The sequence below is a fragment of the Solanum lycopersicum genome, chromosome 9 (assembly GCF_036512215.1).
Source record: "Solanum lycopersicum chromosome 9, SLM_r2.1".
Lineage (NCBI taxonomy): Eukaryota > Viridiplantae > Streptophyta > Magnoliopsida > Solanales > Solanaceae > Solanum > Solanum lycopersicum.
The window spans coordinates 12,216,705-12,223,675 of NC_090808.1; positions in this window are offsets into that span (position 1 = coordinate 12,216,705).

Below are 6,971 nucleotides of genomic sequence, written 5' to 3' on the forward strand. Positions count from 1 at the left end.
TATCCAATAACTTACTAATTGGTAAAGATTGATGGAGAAACATTAATCCTTGAAGCCCTTAAACCCTCCCCTAGCTTGGCCTTCAATGGAATTCTTTAACCTTAGAGACAAGGAAGAGAGTTTTGGTTTTGTAAATTTATGAGATTTTAGGTTAGTCTAATTAGGTTAGGGAATTATATAGGGGGTTAACTAACTTAATTAGAACTACCTTAACAACTTATTCAATTCCTAACTAAGAAAACAAATTAAATGAAATAAGCCAAAACGGGAAGCAAAATACAAGACTCACATACGACACCACGGTCGATGGATTATGGCTCAATCGACAACCACTGCTACCTTCGTGTTTCAAATCCGTCTCTAAGTTTATAGATTTTTCAAAATGACCCCTCAAAAAAATTGAATAAGTGTCTTTCGATGGTGGACATCAACGCCCCGTGGATTGGCACACCTCCCCTCGATGGCACTCTGCGCGCATTAACTTCTTTGACCACAAATGCATAGGTCCTTCTTAAAAGCCCTTGGTTGGTCCTTGGGTAGTCTTGCACAGACGTTTTTATTATGAGATAATTTTAATACGCATTAAACACCCTTCGAACAATTTTCATCATTTTATGACTCCTAAAATCTAGTCAAATAGTCTACGGCACGCTTGTACCTCACCGAACTAGCTCCCTTACATCATGGACGTTCTTGGACATTTTGGATTCTGGACTTCCTAAATTACTTATATTCATTAAAATAGACCTTAAATAGTGTCTAAACATTAGGACAATTCGTGTTAGGTTCTAGAACATGTCTTGGATTTACGAAGTTTTACAATAATAGAGGCATAGTTACAGTGAACACATAGAGACATAAGCTAGACTTAATCAAATATTCATATATTAATCCACATGGATCTTTCATCAACAATTCACCATCAATAATAACCAGAGTAAAACCATCAATCGTGACCCTCTTTAAGTCCATGTGTTCAATAACTAAGAAAAGCCCCATAAGCTTACTTGATCAAGTAAACCTATTAAAAACCATAACCAATGCCCATCCTCACATAATCATAACATTAGGATTACATAATGTCATACATTAGCAATATAGACAAAACACATATTCATAAGAGTAATTAATATCACATGGTGTTGTTAACATGTAAGATCATCATATACATATCATTTACCTTTATAAGAATGTACATACATAATAACAACCTCCTAACGCTTTCTTCAAGGAAAACTAGTTCAAGGTATAAATAGAGTATGATACCCCTACCTAGGCTATGTCAACCTCACAAGTCACCCCAGTTAGTTTGTACTTCATTACTTCATTTTAGTTTAGGGAACACTTTATTTAAACGACATAGACCGCAAGAGCTAAGTGTGGAATCCGTTGTTCTAAAAACATAGAACGGAGGATGGTGGTCTACCTACCAAAGTAAAACTAAACATTAATGTAGCTTTCTAGGTGGATCCACTAGCTAGTCTTCCTATGCGAAAATATATTTCAAGAACTAAGAGATAGGTTCAATCTTTTCTACATATCACTTGAAATTGGGGACTTCTCTCATTGGAACCCAATGGATGAGTATCCCTCATAGTGGAGTAAGCACCTCATGTTGAACTATAGGGTAAATATTCCTTTATGGAAGGCCATGACCTCCCATTGTCAAGTTCCATCGGTTCTAAGATAATTCTCTTTTGAAATGTCTTAATGTTTTCATTAATGATCATAACTTAATGTTGGTCATAGGGTCTAACCCTTGTATAAACATCATCATCATCATCATAGCTCAATAAGAATAGCATGAGTATTGTCATTTTGTTACAATTCCTGTCACATCAGGTTAAGGAAAATTGGTAAATCATTCACCATCCTTATTACATATACATCTTAGCCAACACCTCACAAACCATTGTCAAGATATTTCAATTCAACATAATACCAACCCAATAAATCCTAATACAAGGAATACTGAAATGCAACATCAATATATAACATAATAGAGATAAAATACATGTTAATATATTCATAATATCCAAAAGAAATAATAAACAAATCAATTCATAATATAAATTTCGAGATTGGATAAATTCAAATCAATTTGATGGAACCATTTGAGGAAAGAGTCTCAAAGGTGAAAGAGATCACATACCTTACTAATTTATGAATAGTGATGGAGTAAATTGACCTTTTGCAGCCTGTGAGCCCAACTGTAGATTGGTCTTAAATAGGGATTCTTTGGGAGAGAGAAAGAAGAGAGAAGCGAGAGAGTTTTGGGGTGGGGAATTAGGAGAGTTTTGGTTAGTCTTATTAGGTTAGGGCTTTATATAGGGTCTTAAATAACTTAATAATACCTCTCTTAATCCCTAATTAAATTCCTAACTAAGAAAAATCATTAATTAACCTAACTTAAAATGTGCAGTGGAAACAGTCATCACAAACTACACCATGATTTGACGGATCATGCGTTTATCAACATATGTGTTATGTATATCCATTAGTAAGTTTAGAGTGTTGTTAAAAAGACCATTCCATGAGTTTTTCTATGTAACCATTGACGGTGGCCATCGACGCCGCGTTGATTGGCACAAGCCCCATCAATGTCACTAATTTGTGTACACTGCCTTTGGCAGTCCTTTGACCCAAATTGCAAGGTTCCTCCTCAAGGCACCTTGGTTGGTGCTTGGGGAGTCTTACCCCGACCTTTTGACTATACAATAACTCTAATACAAGTTAGACACCCTTCAACCAATTTTCATCATTTTCAGACACCTTAAATTTAATCAAATAGGGTAAGGGACGTTAGTAACTCATTCAACTAGTTTCTTGACATTATGGACGTTCTTGGATGTTTTGGTTTCTAGACTTCCTAAACAACTTATATTCATTAATATATATCTTCAAGCAGTGTATAAACCTTTTTGACACGTATGTAAGGCTCTAGAACACATCTTATATTTTTGAAGTGTTACATTATCCCCCTTTAGGAACATTGGTTCCCAAATGACATTAAGATCTCTTGAAGGAAGAAATAGACTCAAGACTAGCAACCCAACAAACAAAAATACATAACATTATCAATCATGACATTTACACAAGGAAATTGGAAACTTCAATTACCACACATAAGTATCAAAATAACATTATGAGGAATTTTCTTATTACAACAACAAGAGCTCAACATATCATATATGAGTCAATTATGCCAAATTTTAACTTATCAACATGCTACGTATTATTTCATAAAAAATCGCCATATAAAAATGCACAACATGACTTAAACAAGAAGAATTGCAAATTTTCCAGTCCAAATGCACTTTTCACTGTATTATTCATTGTAAGGACATAAAAATGAAATTTTTCCAAAACTTAGCCAAAAAACAAGGAACTTCTATTTTTAGTCATTAATTTAATGATTAATAAAAACAACTAACCTTAGTGGTCAAATAGATGAGGGTAACGGGACTTCATGTTAGCTCGGCCTCCCATGTCGCACACTCTACTACGTGATTCTTCCATGACAGCTTTGCGGAAGCTACCTCCTTGTTGCTCAATTTCTCTACTTGCATATCAAGGATTAGAACTGGAATCCTCCTAATAAAATAATTTATCCTTCACACCAAGACCCTCAATAGGAAGACTAGACTCGGGATCACTGACACACTTCTTAAGCATAGAAACATGGAAAATTGGATGAACTGAAGCAAATTCACTAGGCAGCCTTAACTCATAGGCAACCTTATCAACCGTTTGTATTATACTATTGGGACCCATATAACGAGGACACAACATGCCTTTCTTGCCAAACCTAGTCACCTCATTCATGGGAGAAATTTTCAAATACACTTTATCACCTTCTTCAAACTCTAATTCCCTTCTCCTATGATTGGCATAAGACTTTTGCCGACTATAGACTGTTTGCAACCAATTCCTTATGACATGAACGTTCTACAAAGTCTTATGAATAAAATTAGAACCCCAAAGTGAAGACTCACCCAATTCAGACCAAATCAATAGGATACCTACAACTCCTACCACACAAGGCTTCATAAGGAGTCATGGATATGGATGGATGGAAACTATTATTGTAAGAAAACCCCACCAAGGGAAAATGCTTATCCCAATTTCTTTTGAATAAATAATACAAACTCTAAGCATATTCTCAAGGTTTTTAATAATATGCTCTGCTTGACAATGTGTTTGGGGATGAAAATTGGTTCTTCACTTCACTTTTGTACCAAACCCTTCTTGGAATGATCTCCAAAACCTAGATGTGAATTTTACACCCCTATTTTATATTTTAGATAATGGAATACCGTGGAGATACTAGATCTCATCTATGAAGTTCCTTGAATAATCACCACGGAAAAAGTAGACTTGATGGGAACAAAATGAGCGGACATGGTCAACCTATCAACAACCACCCATCTAGAGTCATATTTCCTTTGTGTGCGACAAATCTACCAAGAAATCCATATTTATGTCTTCCCACCTCAAAGTAGGAATTTGGATATCTTGAAGTAAATCACCAAATTTTTTGGTATTCGACTTTGACTTGTAGGCAGTTAAGACACTTTGCAACATATTCCCTTATGTAATTTTTAAAACTTCCCACCAAAATACTTCCCTCAGATCATGATACATCTTATTTGAACCCGGATGAATGGAGTAGCGGGATCCATGAGTTTCCTTTAGAATCTTGTTCCTCAAACCATCTACATTGGGAACACACAACTTTCCTTGATACCTCAAGACAACATCCCCCCCTAATGGAGAATGACTCCGATTCCTTCAACTCCATAAATTGTTGGTCATGGTGTTTTTTGGACTTCACCTCAAGCACCACAAATGACTCGGAGTTATGATGGACTATAAAACAACCATTCGGAGAATTTTCTAACCGTACACACAACCTAGACAACCTATCAACATCTTTCACTAGGACTTTCTTGCCTTCATCTATATGAGACACACTATCCATGGTCATACGTCTTAGAGAATCTGCACAAGCATTTGCCTTTGCCGGGGTGATAGAGAACACTAATGTCGTAATCTTTCAACAATTTCAACCACCTTCCTTGTCGGAGATTCAACTCTTTTTGAGTAAACACATGTTGGAGACTCTAATTGTTGGTATACACATCAACATTAACACCATAAACGTAATGCCTCCATATTTTCAAGGAAATTACCACGACTTCTAAATTAATATCATGAGTTGGATAGTTTATCTTATGTGCCTTATGTTGTCTAGAAGCATAGGCTACGACTTTCCCATGTTGCATAAGCACACACTCTATGCCCACTTGGGATGCATCACAATATACAAGGAAAACCTTTGTACCCTCATGTAAAGTCATCACTAATATGGAAGTAAGACTATCTTTAAACATTTTGAATCTTCTCTCACATGACTACAACCACTCAAATTTCTTACTATTTTGGGTAAAAGTAGTGAAGGGAGATTCAGTGGACGCAAAACCATCCGCAAACCTTAGATAATAACTCACTAAACGTAAGAAGCTCCTAATATTTGTTGGAGTCAAGGGTCTAGGCCAATTCTTCACCGCCTCAATTTTCATTGGATCAACCTCAACTCCCTCACTAGAGATAATATGAGAAAGAAATGCCACCGACCTGAACCAAATACTTGGCAAATAATTTTTTCTCCATACACACTTGTAAAAAAACCCTCAAACGGTCCATGTAACCCTTGTTTTTTGAATAAACAAAGATGTCTTCAATGAAGATAATGAAGTGTAAATCTAGGTAACTTCAAAACACTTTATTCATGGTTTTATTAATGTAGTCGTTCCATTAGTGAGACAAAACGATATTACTAAGAACACATCGTGACCATATCTTGTCTGAAATGTCATCTTTGGTATATCCTCAACTATCACTCTAAGTTGATGTGACCCCGATCTCAAGTCAATCTTAAAATAGTAGCTTGCCCCTTTTAGTTGATCAAACAAGTTGTCAATCCAAGGGAGATGATACTTAATCTTACTAGTAGCTATATTAAGTTGCAGATAATCCATACACATGCTAAGGGACCCCCCATTCTTCTTCACAAACAATATCGGAGCACCCCATGGAGAATTACTATGTCTAATAAATCATTTGTTTAGTAAATCCTTGAGTAAAGACTTCCAATTTTTGAATTTGGACGGAGCCAATTGATAAGGATGAATTTAAATGGGATTTGCATCCAGTAACAAGTTGATACAAAAATCAATTTCCCATTCGGGAGAAATACCGGGAAGATCACAGATCTCCGAAAATTTCCTCAGTACGGGGATTAACTCAATGGGAGGAATTTCCGAGTCTAAATCTTTGACTCTTACTATATAGTATAAACACCCTTTAGAGATCATTTTACAAGCTTTCAAACAAGAAATAATATATCCTCTCAGAATAGAATTTGCCCCCTTCCACTGAAAATAGGGCTCATTTGGAGAGTTAAACTTCATCACCCTTGTTCTACAATCTATAGAGGCAAAGCAATCACTCAACCAATGCATATCCAATATGACATGAAAATAAAACATATAAAATTCTACTACTTCCACATACTTAAAACTATCGGGCTATATTATAGGAAAATTTCTAAACACCTTTTTTGCAACAACCAACTCACCCATCGGGGTAGACACCATAAAACCTTCATTGAGAATGTCGGGTAAAATATCAAATTTTTTAGGTATCAAGGGATTAACAAAATATAATGTATCATCCGGATCAAGTAAATCATATACATCAATGGAAAAGACTTTCAACATAGAGGTCATCACGTCAACAGAACTCTCTTGCTCACCCCTTGAGCTGAGAGCATAGAAACAATTCTTCTTTAGATTATCGTTAGAGCCACTTGCATGCCAACTACTCTTGTCTTGACAATTCACATTAGGTAAATACCTAACCTTGTGTCTAGTCTTACCACAACAAAAGAAATTGCCCGTCCCCACAAG